We start from the raw sequence: 22,404 nt of genomic DNA, 5'->3' as shown, positions 1-22,404 counted from the left end.
AACCACCTTCAGTTGCGGCTTGTTTGTTGGTCTTTCTGCCTTCAGTTTTGTCTTCAGTAAATGAAAAGCATGCTCAGTTGGGTTGAGGTCAGGTAATTGACCCAGACATTTAAGATACAACAATTTACTTGCCTTTAGAAGCTCTTAGATTGGTTTTGCAGTATGTTTTGGGTCATTATCCATCTATCAAGCACTGTCCTATCAGTTTTGCAGAATTTAACTGGATCTGAGCAGAAAATATAGTTCTATACAATTCAGAATTAGTCCCGCTACTTCTATCAGCAGTCTTGTCATCAATAAACACCAGTAACCCAGTTCTACTGGCAGCCATACATGCCCATGCCATAGTGATGCATCTGATAGACTAGTTTTAATTTGAAATAATGAACTGATTATAATCTCAGGTCATTTGTGCTGTTTTTAGAGGGAAGTACCAAGTTTGGGGAAGTCTTGAGAGACATTTGAAAAGTTGTCTTTCCATTTGAAAAGTGCATCAGTTTTATCAAAGGTTTCAGTCACCAATTCTCGGAGGGAAGCACAGATCACCGCAGAGGTCCCCGTGGACATGTGGTGATATTAACTGAAGATCCTGAAGGCTTTGTTTGGAGTGTTGCTTACAACTTTCGATCAGGCAGGGAGAAAGAGGTGAAAGAGTATCTGGATGAGCTCCCAGAGATTGCAAGTTCAAATCCCAATGATGTCACAGCCATCTTAAGAGAGTCTACTTTCTCCCCTGTCACTTACAGTAACACTAACAACTGTGAGCTCCTGCATATGGAAATGGTCAGGGGTGGGTTTCCCAAAAGCCTCTTAATGCAAAGGGCATCTTAACTAAGAGAGAGAGAGAGTGTTTATTGTGCTGCTCATTCAACCATTTAACGCTGATCTTGGTGCTACGATGCTTTTGGGAAACTTGGCACAGATAGCACTTTCCTCGGAGTGTGTTACGCTGCCCCCAAATGTTGTATGGGCAGTTGGCTGGTATCATGCACCTTGGAGGAAGCACCTTCCTGGTTGGTAGCTATTGTCTGACAAAATTGGGGTGGGGGAAGACTCTGTCCATCAGTGAACAGTTGATAACTTCAACAAAATAAACTTCAGGTTAAAACTATGATGAATTTCCTGGTTACAGTTATATTTTGGCCATAAAGCACATGGTTATAGAAATGAGTATGATCACACTATTCAGTGTCACCAAGATGAGATGAGTTCTCTTTTGAGTTTTGCTCCCCTCAAGGTTTCTTCCTCATGTCATTTCAGAAAGTTTGCTTTGCCCTGTTTTTTATTTAATTTTTTTTCTCTCAAATCCATCCATAGTCACTTATCCTGTGTAGGGTTGCAGGTAAGCTGGAGCCTATCCCAGCTGACTATGGGCGAGAGACGGGGTACACCCTGGACAAGTCACCAGATTATCACAGGGCTGACACAGAGACAAACAACCATTCACACTCACATTCACACCTACGGTCCATTTAGAGCCACCAATTAATCTAACCTGCATGTCTTTGGACTGTGAGAGAAACCGGAGCACCTGGAGGAAACCCACATGGACACGGGGAGAACATGCAAACTCCACACAGAAAGGGCCCCACCAGCCACTGGGCTCAAACCCAGAACCTTCTTGCTGTGAGGTGACAGTGCTAACCACTACACCACAGTGCAGCCCTTTTTTTTTTTAAATCTATTTATTATTTTATTTTATAAATTATTAATGATGGCCTCCTTCACCTGTTTGGACTGCATATTGAGAGTTCCCAGGAACAGATACCAAATACAAATTCAATACTTGGAATCAACTCCAGAACATTTACAACTCTGATTCCAAAAAAGTTGGGACAAAGTGCAAATTGTAAATAAAAACGGAATGCAATGATGTGGAAGTTTCAAAATTCCATATTTTATTCAGAATAGAACATAGATGACATATCAAATGTTTAAACTGAGAAAAGGTATCATTTAAAGAGAAAAATTAGGTGATTTTAAATTTCATGACAACAACACATCTCAAAAAAGTTGGGACAAGGCCATGTTTACCACTGTGAGACATCCCCTTTTCTCTTTACAACAGTCTGTAAACGTCTGGGGACTGAGGAGACAAGTTGCTCAAGTTTAGGGATAGGAATGTTAACCCATTCTTGTCTAATGTAGGATTTTAGTTGCTCAACTGTCTTGGGTCTTTTTTGCCGTATCTTCCGTTTTATGATGCGCCAAATGTTTTCTATGGGTGAAAGATCTGGACTGCAGGCTGGCCAGTTCAGTACCTGGACCCTTCTTCTACGCAGCCATGATGCTGTAATTGATGCAGTATGTGGTTTGGCATTGTCATGCTGGAAAATGCAAGGTCTTCCCTGAAAGAGACGTCATCTGGATGGGAGCATATGTTGCTCTAGAACCTGGATATACCTTTCAGCATTGATGGTGTCTTTCCAGATGTGTAAGCTGCCTATGCCACATGCACTAATGCAACCCCATACCATCAGAGATGCAGGCTTCTGAAATGAGCACTGATAACAACTTGGCTCGTCCTTCTCCTCTTTAGTCCAAATGACACTGCGTCCCTGATTTCCATAAAGAACTTCAAATTTTGATTCGTCTGACCACAGAACAGTTTTCCACTTTGCCACAGTCCATTTTAAATGAGCCTTGGCCCAGAGAAGACATCTGCGCTTCTGGATCATGTTTAGATACAGCTTCTTTTTTGAACTATAGAGTTTTAGCTGGCAACGGTGGATGGCACGGTGAATTGTGTTCACAGATAATGTTCTCTGGAAATATTCCTGAGCCCATTTTGTGATTTCCAATACAGAAGCATGCCTGTATGTGATGCAGTGCCGTCTAAGGGCCTGAAGATCATAGGCACCCAGTATGGTTTTCTGGCCTTGACCCTTATGCACAGAGATTCTTCCAGATTCTCTGAATCTTTTGATGATATTATGCACTGTAGATGATGATATGTTCAAACGATTTGCAATTTTACACTGTTGAACTCCTTTCTGATATTGCTCCACTATTTGTCGGCGCAGAATTAAGGGGATTGGTGATCCTCTTCCCATCTTTACTTCTGAGAGCCACTGCCACTCCAAGATGCTCTTTTTATACCCAGTCATGTTAATGACCTATTGCCAATTGACCTAATGAGTTGCAATTTGGTCCTCCAGCTATTCCTTTTTTGCACCTTTAACTTTTCCAGCCTCTTATTGCCCCTGTCCCAACTTTTTTGAGATGTGTTGCTATCATGAAATTTCAAATGAGCCAATATTTGGCATGACATTTCAAAATGTTTCACTTTTGACATTTGATATGTTGTCTCTGTTCTATTGTGAATACAATATCAGTTTTTGAGATTTGTAAATTATTGCATTCCATTTTTATTTCCGATTTGTACTTTGTCCCAACTTTTTTGGAATCGGGGTTGTATTTCCTTAATTTGTCATGAAATAATCATAGCCATAACTGACCATAAAACACATCTTGATTGCTTCATTTCAAATCTATTGTGTTAGTGTACAGTGGCAAAAGTACAAAAACTGTCAGTCCAAATACTTTTGGACCGGCTGTACATTTCATTAAATGTGTTCATTCAGGATTAGCACAATGATAATTATAATAGGTTTCTACTGATTATAAGTCTGAATATTTCATGCCACTCGAAAGGAAATCATGTAAAATATATGTTTTTTAGACTGGAGTCAAGATTAAGCTTTAATATTCATTGTTAGAAACTCTAAAAAATGAGCAAGTATTTCAAGTATCATCATCTTGTTTTACTTGTGTTCTGTTTTAAAATAAAGTGCTTTCCCAGCAAAGTATTTATTGTGTATAATGGAAAAACCATGTACCAATCCATGCTTCAGTTCGAGACCAGATAGTATAATACATAGAATTATAGTTTTACTTTTTTTTTCCATTTTACCATCAAGGTCTATGCATATAAATACAAAAAACACCCTCTGCATAAGCATTCAGCATTTGGCAAAGTCTGCAAATCAGCTCTGAGTTGGTCTGGTAATCAGTTTAAGAGCCACAGTACAGCAACAAGGCCATGCTCTCATACACACCATATATCACAGTACAGCAACATATGAACTGAATCACTTGTGCAAGGCAGCATATGCAAGGCTGTTCTCACCCTCTTAGATGCACATGCTATTTTTACACTGACAAGAACGATAACGATTGTAATTTCAGAGGGCCTAAACAAAGACTGCACAGCCAGGTTTATGTTTGGCTAAGACATCAACATTAGCTCTGTTATTCTTTTCTTGACACTCTTTCTTGGCTGATTAGCATCATTCCTGTCTCTCTGTGTGAGGGGCTGATAACAAGGGGGCATCTTATGCTGATGAATGCCAGGGTTGCCAGGTCTGAGCAAAAAATATCTACACCAACTAAATCTTAAAAAAAAAAATCCTGAAGCTATCCCCATATTATAATATTATATATAGGCAACATTTAACAGGGCAGTGACAATATAATGCAAGTTTGTTCATTCATCGGTTGAGAGGGGGGAAAAAAAGACTGATTATTTGCCTTTAGTTGTCAATTTGGTGGTAACCTTCGTGGATGTACACTCACACTTTATTAGGAACACCCACCCACTTGCTATTTTATACAGTTATCTAATCAGCCAATCCCTTGATTTGAGTATTTCAGAAACTGCTGATCTCCTGGGGTTTTCACACACACACACACACACACACACACACACACACACACACACACACACACACACACACACACACACACACGTCTCTAGAGTTTACACAGAGTGGTGTGGAAAAAAAAAACATTGAGTGAGGGACAGTTCTGAGGGTGGAAACAAACACCTTGTTGATAAGAGAGGTCAGAGGAAAATGGCCAGATTGGTTCGAGCTGCCAGGAAGGATATTGCAATTCATATACGTGTAATCACTCTTTACAGCTGTGATGAGTGGAAAAGCATCTCAGCATTCAAGAGTAAAAGAGCACACTGGGTTCAACGAACAGAAATCTTAGGATCAAGAACAATTTCCGATTAAAGTGGTCAGTGAGTGTATACCTACTGAATGTACAGGATGTTCACAATATATCAAGCACAGATCACCTGATAATAGGTCAGATACTCAGAGTTACCTTGAGCACTTGCTAAGCAAACAAACTTGTTTCTGGGTGGCTAGGTCACAAGAACACTGGATATTCATTCATTTTGCTTTTTTCCCCACAAATAAACAGACAACCTGATCACAAAAGCATGAATCACCTTCATGCAAAAATGATTTACAATGCAAATCCAACACACCTGATTTTAATATTCAAATGCTGCTAGAGAGCTTGATTAGCCGAATCAGACACGCACAGATGTCACATCGCCTGCGGGCTATTGAAATTGGTCAACTGCTTCCAGTAACTGCCCTGCCTCCTGAACACAGACAGCAAATCCGCACTGCAGTGTGTTTCCATCCTTTCTAACCTGTTCACATTCATCCTAGGAGTGAAAAATACGTACATGTGCCTGTCAGGACAGATGTAGGTGCACAGTGATGTTTATTTAAATAATCAAGCAAATGATCCAAAAACTCAGAATAAAGAAAAAAAAGACAAATCCAAATGGAACAAAGTAACAGAAGCACAGTCAAACCCGAACACACAGTCTCAAGCAGAATAAAGACTTGGAAATGACACAAGGGTTAGTAAGACAAGACTTCACATTGTGTCTGTGAGAAAGTCTGGGCTATTTATGGTGCATATATATATATATATATATATATATATATATATATATATATATATATATATATATATATATATATATATATATATATATATATGTGTGTGTGTGTGTGAGATTAGTGACAGGTGAGTGCAATCAGACATCTGGCAGTGTAGAGTGGGTGAATGAGTCAGGTGACAGATTCTGCCATGTTGTTTAGCAGCCATCGATGTCTCATTTGCCTCCAACATTAAGTCTATTCCCAGCATTTAAAATTGTCCATCAAATTTAAAGTAGTATGACAGGTTAACTGTACATTTGATAAATTAGCAAGTTGTTTTATTATTAAAGAAAAAATTGCTATATACATTAGGTAGCTAGTTTTTCTTCTTCCAGCTTGTCCCACTTTTGTGTATGGGGTCACTGCCATGTCCTTGACACGTCATATAAATTGGAGAATAGTTTTATGCCAGATGACCTTCCTGCCACAACCCTCCTATTTCCAGGCTTGGGACCAACTATTCACAGACACATTCACACCTTTGGGCAATTGAGAGTAACCAGTTAACCCACCTGCATGTCTTTGAACTGTGGGGGAACCCAGAGCACCCAGCGGAAACCCACACAGACATGGGGAGAACATGCAAACTCCACACAAAAAGGCCGCTGTCAGCCACTGGGCTCAAACCCAGAACCTTCTTGCTGTGAGGCGACAGTGGTAACCTGTCTTGATGTGTTTTTAGACACTTTGAATTTTAACAAACAGTGCCGAGTTTCCCAAAAGCATCATAGCACAAAGATCATCGTTAAAATGGTAGAGCGAGCAGCACAATGAACACACTCTCTCTCCTAGTTAAAGGGGATCTGAAGTCATTTTTAAACTTGCTTTATTTCTTAATTAATGTGTTATTCAGTTACATTTTCAGTTTTATTAACCTTATATCGTGACTCGTATTGGCATATTATATTACACTTATCAGCCTTTTGAGTTTTTAGCCATGTTGAATTTTGAGAATAAAAAATTTACCTTCATTACCCCTTTAAGAGGCTCTTAGCATGAAGGGGCTTTTGAGAAACCCACCCCAAGTCAGTAGCGTTGTGAAGGGCAGCTTTTGTCAGCAAAGAATCATAGCCAAATTAAAGCTGTTTATTACATAAAAGACCTGGAAACAGCCATTCACGCTTTTATCACCTCTCGGCTGGATTACTGTAACTCTTTATATTTGAGATGAACCCACACCAGCATTGGAAAATTACAAATGGTACAGAACGCAGCTGCTAGACTTTTAACAGGAACACAAAAGACAGCACGTTACTCCTGTCCTCGTTCACCTGCAATAACCTCCAGTAAAATATAGAATTGATTTTAATTTTTTTCTTGTTTGTTTTTCAAGCTCTGAATGGTTTAGCTCCTCAGTACCTCACTGATTTAAGTCCATATTCTGCCCCCAGGTCATCCTCACAAAAACTCCTCACTGTTTGCCTCCCACATCTCCAAACTAAAGGTGACTGAGCCTTCCCAGCTACTGCCCCCAGGCTTTGGAACAGTCTCCCACCTCACATTAGGTCCTGCTCTACCACTGGTGATTTTAACCCATCTTCTTTCTCTTATTTTTAATTCAGTCTGTGGTTGCTCTGTGTTTTTTTTATTAAGTTCACTCTTAATCATAATTTTAATTCTAGTGTTTTTTAATTGTGTATAATTTCTTATTTAGCTACATATAATTTCCTATCATACTGCATGTTAATTTTATGATTTTATTGGTTTTATATCAGCAGCACGGTGGTGTAGTGGTTAACACTGTCGCCTCACAGCAAGAAGGGTCTGGGTTTGAGCCCAGTAGCCGATAGTGGCCTTTCTGTGTGGAGTTTGCATGTTCTCCCCATGTCTGCGTGGGTTTCCTCCGGGTGCGCCGGTTTCCCCCACAGTCCAAAAGACATGCAGATTAGACTAAGAAGAAGAAGAAGAAGCCTTTATCACATGTACACTCAAGCACAGTAAAATTCATCCTCTGCATTTAACCCATATGAAGCAGTGAACATACGCGCACACACACACACCCAGAGCAGTGGGCAGCCATACTGCAGCACCCAGGGAGCAGTTAGAGGTTAGGTACCTTGCTCAAGGGCATGTCTTTGAACTTCAGGGGAAACCGGAGCACCCAGAGGAAACCCACACAGACATGGGGAGAACATGCAAACTCCACACAGAAAGGCCCCCCATCAGCCACTGGGCTTGAACCCAGAGCCTTCTTGCTGTGAGGTGACGGTGCTAACCACTACACCACTGTACTGCCCCCCTTTTTCTTCTTTTTTTTTCTTTTTTGACCGTAGGTGTGAATGTGAGTGTGAATGGTTGTTTGTCTCTATGTGTCAGCCCTACAATGACCTGGCAACTTGTCCAGGGTGTACCCCGCCTCTTGCCCATAGTCAGCTGGGATAGACTCCAGCTTGCCTGCGACCCTGCACAGGATAAGAGGTTCCAGATAATGAATGAATGGATAGATGATTTTATATCCTCTTTTGCACTTATGAGTTCATGATTGATTTTACAATTTGTGTTTGATTTTATGATTCTATTTGGTTTTATTTCTCTCCTTCCATTTTCACTCAAGCCTTTTATGTATTGAATTGCATTTGCCTTGACTGTAAAGCACTTTGAGTCAACTCCGGTTGTTTTTAAATGCGCCTTAGAAATAAAGTGACTTGACTGAACCACTACACCACCATACCACCCACATTAGGTAGCTAGTTAAGTTTTGTAAATTTGCTTGTTTATCACCATGCTAAGTCAAGTTTTGTTTTCATAGTTAATGTGCCTTAGCATTCATTCAGAAAAGATTAACCAAATAATGAGCCAAATACGAGGTTTATCTGAACTAGCAGAATAGTTTCCTTCAAACTGATTACCTAGCAAACAAGATAATCATGCAGGATCAGGCATGAGGAACCTGTAGTTTGCTCTTTCCATCAGTTTATATTTAAATATTTAATTTTTACTCTTGAATCCTTGAGTATTTTTAAATGTTAGAACCCAAATGACACAAATTGCATCCAAATTCACATCCCTTCTTCTCAGTTGAATTGCTCATGAACTATTCATTGCAGTGAGGTGGATCGCATATCACATGAAATGGCACTTGCAGTGTTAGCGAGAAAAATAATTCACATCAAATTTAATCATAGTTACAATCTGCATACAGCTCTGCATCCATCTCAACATCCATTACTCTTATTTGAATTACTTATGAACTATACATATAGTAAAGTCAAATCAAATCAAGTCAGTTTATCGTTCAAGTTATTTTTACACCATTTTGATTGGCTGAGTGAACGGTAAATAACTTGACTTACTTTACTTAATCCCTTGACTGACGTCGTAGGGGTGCCGTACTGGAGAGAGCAATCAGCGAGCTCCAATGTTCTCAGTCTTCCGCCAATCGCAGTAGTATGTTGGGGGCTTGTCTGGGCCACTCCTTTATGTTGTCAAGCCAGGATTTGTGCTGGCATCCTCTGCGGCGTTTTCCTTCCACTGTTCCCTGGAGGATGGTCTTGGCTGGTGAGTCATGGTGGGTCAAGTGGCTATACCAAGCAAGCTTGCGATGACGAACTGTGGCTAAGAGTGGCTCCTGCTTGCCTGCATGTGTGGTGATCTGCTGTAGGATGTACTCATTCGTCTTGTGCTCCAAATAGTGGATGTGAAGGAGTCTTCTAAAGAACTTGTATTCAAAAGCTTGGATTCTCCCCTCGGTATCTGCAGTTAGTGTCTAGCTTTTACAAACATACAGGAGGATGGAGACCACCAAGGACTTGTACAGCTTAATCTTGATGTGAAGGCTGATGTCACTGCTCTTCCAGATTGCATTCAGCTTGATCATGGCAGGGGTGGCCAGTCCGAGTCTGGTGAGGACTTCTTTGGTGGAGCTGCCATCTTTAGTAATGATGGATCCAAGGTATTTGAAGTGAACCACCTCTTCTAGTTTCTGGCCATTCAGCATGATGTTGATTGTTGCTTCCTGAGTGGTCCTGTTGACTAGGATCTTGCTTTTCTCAGCACTCACTTCCATGCCGAACGCTCCTGCTGCATGCTCCAGTCTGGTGGTGAGGTCCTGGAGTTCCTCTTCACTGCCTGTCATGAGGTCAATGTCATCGGCAAACCTCATGTTACTAGAGGGCGTCCATTGATGGAAATAGATGGACAGAAGTTATACAATGTCTCTGTCATGATGTTTTCTAGACAGATGTTGAAAAGTGCAGGAGAGAGAAGGCAGCCTTGACGCACTCCAACCGATATTCTGAGGGGCTCTCCAATCATGTTGTTCATAATGACAGCACTGTTCGAGTTGTCATAAAGACTTTTGATCAAATTGATAAGTGTGCTGTCAAAGTTATAATTTCTCATCACCTGCCATAAGCCCTCCTGCCAGACATGATCAAAAGCCTTTTTGAAGTCAATGAAGTTGTGAAACAGGCTGTGCTGATGTTGTAGGTGTTTCTCAATCAACACTCTGATGTTGAAGATCTGCTCCACAGTGCTTCTCTTGGGTCTGAATCCTGCTTGTTCTTCAGCAAGTATTTCTTTCACTATTTGCCGAGTGAACGGCAAATAAATGATTATAAATAACTTGCTTCTATAACTCTGTCCTATATACAGTAGTCACAAAGTACAATTGTGTAACTAGGAAATTCATTATAGTCCCAGCATGAAGTCTATTTTGTTGAAGTTATCAAGTGTTCATTGATGCAGACTTGAGTGCAAAAATGTTCATGGCAACTGGAGTCTTCAGCAATCATAGCAAAATTGTAAGTCTCCAGAGCCATCTTCTAAGTGCATCTTTTGACTGTCCATATGGGGCTGTCCTCCACAGGAGTGAGGTGACGAGAGTCCAGCTGGAAGTAGGGCATTGGAAAGAGCAGAACAAAAGCTTTTCTCTTGGACCTCTTCTGGTCCTCTGACCTGCCTGATCCATCCTGATGCCCCATGTCTGGCTGGAGTCTCATCACATCACTCCTGTGGAGGACGGCCCCATATGGACAGTTGAAAGTCGCATTGTAACATGGCTCTGAACACTTACAGTAATGTTTTTATAGCTGAGGACTACAGTTAACTTGCTAACTTTAGGACTGCAATTGTCATGAACAGTTTTGCACTCAAGTTTCCATCAATGAACAGTTTATAACTTCAACAAAACAGACTTCATGTTAAAACTGTTAAAAATGTTAAAATCACGCTATCCGTTATCACCCAAATGAGGATGGGTTCCCTTTTGAGTCTGGTTCCTCTCAAGGTTTCTTCCTCATGTTGTCTGAGGGAGTTTTCCCTTGCAACCATTGCCACAGGCTTGCTCATTGTGGATAGACTAGGGATAAAATTAGCTTATGTTTAAAGTCACTAAAATTCTGTAAAGCTGCTTTGTGACAATGTCAGTTGTTAAAAGTGCTATAAGAATAAACTTGACTTGGCTTTCTAATGATGATAGTCACATTGGTACACTATGTGTACATGCCAAAGTAATCATGTGATGAACACAGATCAAACTTCTCCAGAGTAATATCTTCACCCATTTTCATGCACCTGCTTCTCAGGTCATGGATAGGTCATGAATAAGTCACTTCACAACTGCATATCAAACTAAACAGCACAACTTACCCTTTCTGATGATACTAGTTGGTTCTCGGTGTGACAGAGCTTTGTCGTGTAATTCAGCTTTCAATTTACAGCAACTAAAACAATTACCTTTTTGCATATCTGTCTCAGAAATTGGGTACTGTGGGGGTACCCCACTAAATATACTCACAGTCAATAAACTATACGGTTTTGAATGGTGATGTTGGCTTTAATTTTAAATAAAATGATGAAAGAAATAATACAGATAAAACTAAATATTTGATGTGAATACTCAATTCAGATTTTGGCAAAAATTCTGCAAATTTGTGGAAAAATGGCGGCTTGATCTGGGACATGATAAATGGTTGACTACATCACATTCCCTTAAAAAGGTTGTAGTCCACTGAAAAGTCTACAGTTATCACTAATTGCATTTTAAGCTGTAACTTTATACACCTAAGGATTGGTGCGCTCACAGAATAATCATAACCGTAATAAAACATCATGCAAAATATTTGATCACCATCGTAACTCCGTTTTCCGCAGACCCAAAACCAATACGATCGTGTGTTTTGATCTAAACGGAAAGCCTCAGGGTCAAGGTCACTACCTCACCAAAAGTAGTAACTTAAAATCACTACACCATATAAAAATTTAGTTATAAATCTGTGATTTTGTTTTTTAAAATGAAAGCTGAAAGTAGGTATAGAATATGTTTCTTACAGAATATGTTACAATGGTAGCTGGTCTTGTATGAATTTCTGAGCTATAAAATGAGTTGTAGTCTATTTTTTACCGTAGCGTGTTATTTGTGTGCAGGGAAGGACACACATTAACAATTTGCATGTGTAGAATGGAATTTTCTACTTCAACAGTTAGAAGTTGATCGTGCTTCCATTTGCGGTCTTTCTGTTACACGGGCAGGGCCGGCTCTAGGTCTTTGGCTGCCCTAGGCGAGATTGAGTTTTGGCGCCCCCCCCCCCCCAGAAAAAAAACCCTCTAATAACATTTAAATAACACTTTAATCTAATCACTCTATTCTATTACTATTAAACAATGTACAGTGCATGGACAATAAACAAGAAGTCATTTTTATCTTTTTCATTATTGTTAATCATTATTCATATAAAGTGTCACAAAGTAAAATGACCACACAAATTCAATACATATCTCCATATAATGGGCAAAAACTCTTCCACACCCTGTTCAAAGTGTAGTGCATGGACAATAAACAAGAAATTATTTTTAGTTTCTTTTTTGCTATTAAAAGTTAAGTCTTCTCTGAAGAATTAACAAATTAAATGAATAAAAAAATTCTACAATTCTAAATTGTGCAAACTTAAGCACCCTGTTAGGACATCAATGGGCTGTATTTTCAAACAAAAGTGCTATTATGGGTACTTTGTTATTGAAGTAACATTACAATGGGACTCGTCTGGTCTTCCTAATGGCAAATTCCTTGATAATATCATCAAATGATATTTCTCTTGAGATCTCTTGGTTGATGCTCATCAGAGCAAGCCCATTCAGACGTTCTTGACTCATTGTTGACCTTAAGTATGTCTTCAGCAGTTTTAATTTTGAAAAGCTTCTTTCAGCAGAAGCTACTGTCACAGGTAATGTAACAGCAGAGGTAAGGAGCGCGTATTTCTACATCCCCAGCCGCATCAGAGGTGTTGTAAAAAAGGTTTTCAACCTTTCATGAGCCAGGGCGCACTTTTTTCAAGGAAAAAATCTCAAGGCACATCACCAGTAGAAAATGTTGACTGAAACTAAAACGCTGTTGCCAATATTTACAATATACAGTCATTCTATAATTTTCCACGGTACACTTGGTGATCTCTCACGGCACACTAGTGTTCCGCAGCACAGTGGTTGAAAACACTGTACACCACTGATGCACTTGGTAACATCTCCATTCAATAACTCCATCCCTCCTTTTTGGTGGGGTTTTGGTCGCCCTTGGCGCCCCTGGGCACACTAGGTCGCCTATAGCAATCGCCGGCGCTGGTAAAGAGAACACATCTGAGTGCTTGTTTCGTTTCCCTGCAGTCTTGACGCACTGAGATTGTTTCTTGTTTTCAACACGTTTATTATATTTTCCTCCAGGAAGCTCTTCGCAATATGGTTGCTTGAATGAGCTGCTAAACTGTCATTTTAATGAGAACACAGATCAACAAAGCAACTTTGTTTTATTAAAAAAAAAACGTGCCAGGCACCATTGGAATATCTCGCTGCGAAACGTGTTCGGTGCATAAAAGACCTTTACTTCAGCCCAGAATGCTCAATGACACCGACAGACTGCTCCAAGTGCAGCCATATTCAAAACAAGCAACAGATCTATGTCAGTTATCTACGTTATGCAAAAACACTCTTTAGCCAACAACACTTTTGGCCCTTTTCCACTACCCTTTTTCAGCTCACTTCAGCTCGCTTCAGCTCACTTCAGCCCAACACGGCTCGCGTTTCGACTACCAAAAAACAGCACGACTCAGCTCGCTTCAGCCTTGCTTAGCCCCTAAAACTCGCACCGTTTTGGAGTAGGGCTGAAGCGAGCCAAACCGTGCCGAGTGAGGCTGGGGGCGTGAGGAGACACTCCCCTGTGCACTGATTGGTGAGGAGGAGTGTCCTCACATGCCCACATGCCCCGCGAGCAAGCTGGGATCTGTAAACACCGTAAACCCGGAAGAAGGAGAATTACGAATTACGAGAATTATGAAGCCTTATGCGCCTCGCCTCATCTATACGCTCTTGCCAGTATCTGTTGGCGTTGTCGGTGACAACAAGCCACAGCACCAAGACCAGCAACACTAACGACTCCATGTCCTCCATGTTTATTGTTTACTATCCGGGTCGTGAGACTACCGCTTAAAAGATCACTGATGTCACTGTTTGCGCTGCTTAACGACATCACGTAACGTCCACCCACTTTCGCTAACTCCACCCAATGTGTCCACCCACTTCCAGCCAGCACGGTTCAGCGCGGTTGTAGTCGAAATGCAACTCCAATAGCCCCGCTCAGCTCGACTCAGCCCAACTCAGCACGGCACGGCTCAGCCCGACTCAGCCGCGTTTGTAGTGGAAAAGCGGCATTAGGCTATTACATGGCCAAAACAGAGAATAGCCGCGGATGCGCACTTGAGCGCTTATTGTTTCATGATTAACAACCACCACCACACCCCACCCCACCCCACCCCGCTTTTTTTGACAAATCGCACCCTGACTACATGCTTTGCTGTACAATTAAATTAGGTTAAGACATTATAATGCTGACTCGTTTTCAGAATAGTAGAAGTCATAATTTTTCTCCCCCCGTTTCTGCGCCCCTGGATGGACGCAGCGCCCTTAGCATTTGCCTATATTGCCTATGCCACGGGCCGGCTCTGTACATGGGTGATCTGTTCCAGTCAATGCTGACTTAGCTGCAGTTCCTGCCACTGCTGACTTGCCTGCCTCCACGCCTGTTGTTCCTGTCACTGCCTCCTTGTATTTAAAGCCCCTCTTTCACAGATTATAGGCAAAATTGATTGAAATTTCATATCAAGGATAAATCACATATATTTATTCTATATCTCAGTAGTTCTTTGTATCAGGGATGAGAGTTTTCCACTTTTCAGCGGATTTCCGCTTTTTCTGAGTAAAAAAACGACCTTTTTATATTATGCCAAATCCGTTGAGAATTTTTTTTATTAATTGAGGGGGGTTGGGGTATGTTCCTTCATGCTGTTCAAACTTAATTAACTTGAATGTGATGTAAAATTTGTGTTATCTACATTGTTATTGGTCAAAACATCGATGTCGAGACCATAATAGCCAATCAAAACAGTTTTTACAAAGATACCCACATCCGTTTTCTTTTATCAAAACTTACACGTTTGTGAGCTGCATATCAAAAATACGTTCCTCTAATTGGCATTTTTTCTCAAGATGCTGAATACTATTGACAAGCGAGATGAAGCGAAGGTATATGAAATTGATGCTAGTATAAAAAACAAGTTTAGCAAAACAAAAGGAAAGCAAGAGAGGAGTGTGAGAGAGAGCAGAAGAGAGCTAGGTTAGAGCATGCAAAAACACAGGAGGAGCTGGCTAATGAAAGAAAAAGGAAAAAAGAGAGGACTGATAAGCTTTTGGCTTTGGCCAAGAAGCTGAAGAAGTCGTCTAAATGATCAAATGAAAATTTGTTTCAAAAATAACTTAACTGTAAAAAGTATAAATAGACATTTTCCTTTTGAAGAAAACATACAAGTGATGTGGACAATAAGATAAAGACAGTCCCCATAAAATATGCGTTTGTTTGATTCAATACATTGAATATATGATAATTTGAATTATAGCTGACAGTGCTGATAACTGTATAACTAAAGTTTAAATAGACATTGTGAAGAAATCATATACAAGTATTGTGGACATTAGGAAAAGGTCAGTTTCCATAAGATATGAATGTTTTTATTTAATTCAATATATTGAATATATGAAAATTTGAATTATTAATGGAACCATAAATAACTATGAATTTTAATGGACATTTTTTGGAAAAACAAGTGATGTTGACAATGAGTAATAACCAGTCCCCATAAAATGTAGATATTATTTTGAATTAATGCAATACACATATTGATTTTGATACATATTGTTCTATATAATAGTGTTTTTATTTCAATAAGTATGAAAATAGGCATCAGGTGTTTTAATTAACTACAGCTCAGATTGCAGGAAATAGGGTGTGTAAGGTCTCATTTTGAAAAAAATGTCCCGGGGGGTGTCCCCCCAGACCCCCCTTATTACTTTGGGCGCCTTTGGTGCCCTCAGGACATTTTATAGATTTTCTGCTTTTTTCATCAGGACCCACTCTCATCCCTGTTGTATGTAATTGATCAGGATGAGAAAATGGATCGTTTTTATGGTATGCATTATTGAAAGGGTCATTTTTAACAGTATCACTGATACTGCTTATATTTCACTGTCATTTTGTAAGCAAACAGTCCTATTTCGCCATATCAAATACCCAAAATGTATCATATTTATATTTAAGTGAATAATCAATTCAGTCATCGTAACTTGGCATTTTTAACCCAAGCAATCAAAAAGAGGAAATTTATTCAATATTTTCACTCATCTGTGAAGGAGGGGCTTTAATTCATGATGTAGTTATTTTATATGTAAATCAATTTTACAAAAACATTTGAATTGTAATCAAAATATAACTTTAAGTTGTGAGAATGATTACATTTTAATGCAGTGTGTAAATATGCAACTTGTTTAGATGTGATATAAGTAATGATATCCACTGTAAAAGGAAACTAGTAAAGAAAAAAACGTGTTTCCATGTTACGTTAATGATGAAAAAAGCAAATAACTGAATAAATCAGTGGGATATTGTATGACAGTTTCAAACTTTTGTCTGTGTATTACTATTAAGCTAATTGATAATTTAGTACAAAATAAGGGGTGTATCTACATGACATCCTGCAGGCACAACAAAGTAAAGTTTAATAAAATGTATGATAACTGATGAACATTTGAAACTAAGGAGTAAAATTTAAAAATAATTATAAATATGGTTTTTGTTTTTCTGTCCAATAATTGCATTTAAAGAAACAAATATATGTACAGAAAAAGATATTCCTTGGTTATTAAAGAGGGTTTTAGACAGACAGACAGATAGACAGATAGATTACTTTATTCATCCCCGAAGGGAAATTAGATTGTCATAGCAGTCCAGTAAATTTGAATACAATAAAAAAAAATACAATGGAATAAAATAAAATAAAGTACTGAGGTCAAAATAAAATTAAAAATAAAGTACTGAGGTCATGAGAATAAAAAACAAGATATAAACAAGATATACACATACCTTAAATAATATACTATGAATATGTACATAGAATGTGCAATAGGATGGGAATATTGCAAAAATATGATATACCAATGCGGATAATATTCCCACGTCACATGTCCCATAGTAAACACTAAGTATACTGTGACAGTTCGTATGAGTGGGAGGAGCACAGAAGGACGGCAGGCCAGAACTGAGTTCACAAAACTCTTTTATTTTGCACTTTTCATTTGCAATACTCTCCAGCCACACACACACACACACACACACACACACACAAGTCGTCTGGTTGGGGAGAGAGCTCTACTCCTCTGCTCTCTCTCTCTCTTTAAATAGGGCACGGTCACTGGGGAAGACACACAAACACACGTTAATAAACATCAGGTGCAGTGATTCTGCCACTTACCCTCCCTGACTCCACCCTCCGGTCACAGACCGATGCTTGACCACGCCCCTGCTGCCACATATACGTTATACTATGTTATATGTAGTGCAGAGGGTGACAAGTAGAATTAGTCCAGATGTGTGATCATGGCTCTAACAGAGGTAGATGAGTTGTAAAGTCTGATTGCCATGGGTAGGAATGATTTCCTGTATCGTTCCTTGGAGCAGCGAGGTTGAATGAGTCTGTTGCTGAAACTGCTCTTTAGCTTGTCCAGTGTTTTGTGGAGGGGGTGAGAGGGATTGTTCATGATTGCCAGCAGTTTTGTCAGAATCCTGCCCTCCACCACCTCCTCCAGGGTGACCAGTTTTGAGCCAACAACAGACTCTGCCTTCCTGATCAGATTGTTCAGTCTGTTGGCATCCTTTGTCTTGATGCCCACACTCCAGGACACCACAGCAAAGAAGATGGTGCTCGCCACAACAGACTGATAAAACATCTGCAGCATCTTGTTGCAGACATGAAAGGACCTGAGCCTCCTCAGGAAATAAAGCGGGCTCAGGCCCTTCTTATAGATGGCCTCTGTGTTAGTGGACCAGTCCAATTTGTTGTCCAGTGTAACACCCAGATACTTGTATGAGGCCACCATATCCACATCCATCCCACTGATGCTGACCTGAAGACGGCAGGGGCTTGTTCCTCCTGAAGTCCACCACCATCTCCCTCGTCTTCTTCACGTTCAGCTGCATGTGGTTCTCCCCACACCACTTCATGAAGCGGTCGACCAGGTCCCTGTACTCAGCCTCCCCCCCACCGTCAATACACCCCACAATCGCCATGTTATCAGAGAATTTCTGCAGATGACACGACTCAGTGCAGTACTTGAAATCTGAAGCGTATGTGGTGAAGAGGAAGGGGGACAGCACAGTTCCCTGAGGGGCCCCAATGTTACTTATCAGACGACCAGACACACAGCTCTTTAGTCTCACAAACTGTGGTCTGCCCGTCAGATATTCATCAATCCAAGTGACGAGGGGAGCGCCCACCCGCATGTCCTCCAATTTAGCCTTCAGTAGTCTGGGCTGGATGGTATTGAAGGCGCTGGAAAAGTTGAAGAATATGATGCGGACTGCGGTGTCGGGTTTGTCCAGGGAAGAATAGGCCTTCTGCAGCAGGTAGATCATTGCGTCATGAACCCTGACATGGGGCTGATATGCAAACTGCAAGGGGTCTTGTGATGGGCACACCAATGGTCTGAGGTGTGCCAGGACCAGTCTCTCCATTAACTTCATGATGTGAGAAGTCAGTGCCACCGGCCTGTAATCCTCCAGTGCAGCAGGACGTCCTATTTTGGGCACTGGGACCAGGCAGGATGTTTCCCATAGCACTGGCACTCTCCGAAGGTGTAGGCTCAGGTTGAAGAGGTGCTGGAGAACTCCACAGAGCTGGCTGGAACATGCCTTCAACACGTGAGGGCTAATGTGGTCCGGTCCCGCAGCTTTCCTCTGTTTGAGCCTCTCCAGCTCTCTCCTCACCTGGGGGGAAGGAGGTAGAAGTGGCTGGGGTGGTGTGTGGCAAGAGGTGGTGGGAGGAAGTGGGGGGTTGTTGCTTGGAGGATCAGTAGGGGGGCAGCTGGGGGAGGGGGGGTTGGAGTTGAACCTATTGAAAAACATGTTCAGCTCATTCGCACATTGTTCGTTCCCCTCAGCTGCACCCCCACCTCTCCTCTGGAAGCCAGCAATCTCTCTCATCCCACTCCAGACATCCCTGGTGTTATTTTCCTCCAGTTTGTGTTCCAGTTTCTTCCTGTAGTTGTCCTTGCTCTCCCTGATGCTGTGTTTAAGCTCTCTTTGTACCCGTTGGAGTTCTGCTCGGCCCCCTGATCTGAAGGCCCTCTTCTTCTCAGTGAGTAGGGCTTTCAGGTCGCTGGTTACCCACGGTTTGTTGTTTGGGTAGCAGCGGACCTCTTTAGTGGGGATGGTGTTGTCAATGCAGAACCCAATGTACTCCGAGACAGTCAGTAAGGCCATCAATGTCCTCACCGTGTGGCTCATACAGAGCCTCCCAGTCTGTGGCCTCCAGTGCTCCCTGCAGTGTTTCCATGGCCTCAAGAGACCATTTCCTCACTGTCCTCACCGTGACCAGATGCTGCTGAACCACAGGCTTGTATAATGGAGAGAGCAGGACTTGGTTGTGGTCTGACCTGCCCAGTGGTGGCAGGGCAGTGGAGCTGTATGCATCCTTAACATTTGCATACAGCAGGTCCAAAGTCTTATTTTCACAGGTGATGCATGTAACAAACTGGGAGAAAGTCGGGAGTGTGGATGAGAGGGAAGCATGGTTAAAGTCCCCTGTGATGATGATGACTGCCCCGGGATGTTTTGTTTGTAGTTCGGCAGTCACAGTGTGGATGATGTCACACGCTGCCTCCACGTTTCCCGATGGTGGAATGTAAACAGTAATGGCAATGACACTGGTAAACTCCCTCGGCAAATAATATGGACAAAATCCGATGGCGACGAGCTCGATGTCCGGGCTACAGACCCACTCTTTAACAGAGATGTGCCCGGGGTGACACCACCTGTTGTTCACGGGCACGGCGAGGCCCCCTCCTTTCTTCTTACCGGTCACAGTGGTGTCTCTATCTGCTTGAACCGTCTGGAAGCCGGGAATGGTGATGTTAGGGTCCGGTATCTGCTCGTGTAGCCACGTTTCCATAAGGCACATGATACTGGACTCCCTGTACTCCCTCTGTGTCCTTACGAGTGCTTCCAGTTCATCCACTTTGTTTGCCAACGATCTCACATTTCCAGTGATAACTGCGGGAATGTAGGGCTTAAACTTTCTCTACTTCCTCCTCCGTTTGAGCCCCGCTCTGCAGCCTTGCTGTCTCCGTTTTAGCTCCTTGGGTACAGTGGGTCTCTCTCCGGCCAAGAGGGTCGGGTACCTCAGAGCCATCAGCTGGTCGCGGGTGTAAACAATGTCAGCGGTATTGCAGGCATGGCTCCCAGTGATCCGAAGAGACCCGAATGCAAATAAAATGATTAAAAAGTGTCCTATCCGCTTGAAAAGCATCTCACCGTACGTTGTGATCAATGCACAGTGCAAGAATAGCAAAAATAGCACTAAGAAACAAAAAATACTCAATAAAAATACAAAAAACTAACAAATATCCGGAGCTGCTATGCGTACGTTTCCATGTTATGCGAGTGAACTTCAGAACATCGTTAAAATTTTCCACAGTGGAGGCCAGATAAAGCAAGATGCTATCTTTATTCTTATTAAACATGACAAAAGAAACATTGAGTGTTAAGTAAATGCAAAAAAAAATAGTGAAATTAGAAATTTTATTTTTTGACCATAATGTCCCAAATGAGAGACCAGTTTCTGAGACGGACCCATATATATATATATATATATATAGAGAGAGAGAGAGAGAGAGGGCGGCACGGTGGTGTAGTGGTTAGCGCTGTCGCCTCACAGCAAGAAGGTCCTGGGTTCGAGCCCCGGGGCCGGCGAGGGCCTTTCTGTGCGGAGTTTGCATGTTCTCCCCGTGTCTGCGTGGGTTTCCTCCGGGTGCTCCGGTTTCCCCCACAGTCCAAAGACATGCAGGTTAGGTTAACTGGTGACTCTAAATTGACCGTAGGTGTGAATGGTTGTCTGTGTCTATGTGTCAGCCCTGTGATGACCTGGCGACTTGTCCAGGGTGTACCCCGCCTTTTGCCCATAGTCAGCTGGGATAGGCTCCAGCTTGCCTGCGACCCTGTAGAAGGATAAAGCAGCTAGAGATAATGAGATGAGATGAGATATATATACACACACACAAAATCAACTCTGTTATCATTAAACTGGGCAATCCATTAACAGAATCGATGACAAGAGAGTTGACATTTCCCACCATTTTGTGTCTTAACTCCACATGCTAACGTCAAACTAGCTACCACATGACGTACAAAAATAGAATTTTATGCATTTTAATCATATTATTGTTTTTAAAAAATGAGTGATTCACTCCAATATTGCAATAACAGATTTGACAATTAATTAATTTCCTGTTGGTGTATCCTCAGCATTTTTTTTTTAAATTAATGAGAGAAGAAACAAAACATACCTCACTGCCTTTCTGAAGTTTCCCACAAGAGGAAGTGACCTCTCTCGGTGCAGGTGTCATGCGTATTATTAAAAGTCTTTCTGGATTTTATGTGGTTTTATAACAGGGTTAACAGAGTTGACAAAAACATTGGGACAGATTAAAAATATATTTTATATGTCTGAAATTTCCCAAGATACAGAAAATAGACTTTCTATGCAATTGATTTTATAACAGTTCATAGAATAAGCCCCAAAAAACAGATTGTTAGACTGAATCACTTCATGTTTATTTGAGTTGAATGGATGAATCAGGAGTCGAAGACAGACAATAATGTGGGGGGAGGGGTGGGAGTCATTTAGTTAATGTTTTATGGATAAATTGGGTCTAAAATGTACATCAGCATTGCTATTGGTGAAAGTTTGTCAAAATTTGCATTATTATTCAAAACTGATTCAATAAAGATTTCTTTTGTGGAAAATAACAAAAGGTTTATCTCAGAGATGCAAAATGTACCCTGAATTCTATCATTACTTTTTTTTTTTTGGCAAACTGCTCAATTATAGAGTTTCCCACCATCATGGTTCTTATATTGCTAATTTCCAGACAATCTCTCCTACACAATTGTGAAACTATATCTCTACTGTCAGCATTTTATTGTATAAAAGCATAATTTCATAAGATGCTATCTTTTTTCCCTTGATATAAAGGTTCATATAAAAATGTGCAAGTATTATCATGTCAAATGATGTACGATGAAAACAAACAAGAAACAGCATGTATGGCCAGCCATTATAAC

Source organism: Neoarius graeffei, chromosome 2 (genome assembly GCF_027579695.1).
Source record: "Neoarius graeffei isolate fNeoGra1 chromosome 2, fNeoGra1.pri, whole genome shotgun sequence".
Classification (NCBI taxonomy): domain Eukaryota; kingdom Metazoa; phylum Chordata; class Actinopteri; order Siluriformes; family Ariidae; genus Neoarius; species Neoarius graeffei.
This window is presented reverse-complemented; position numbering follows the sequence as displayed.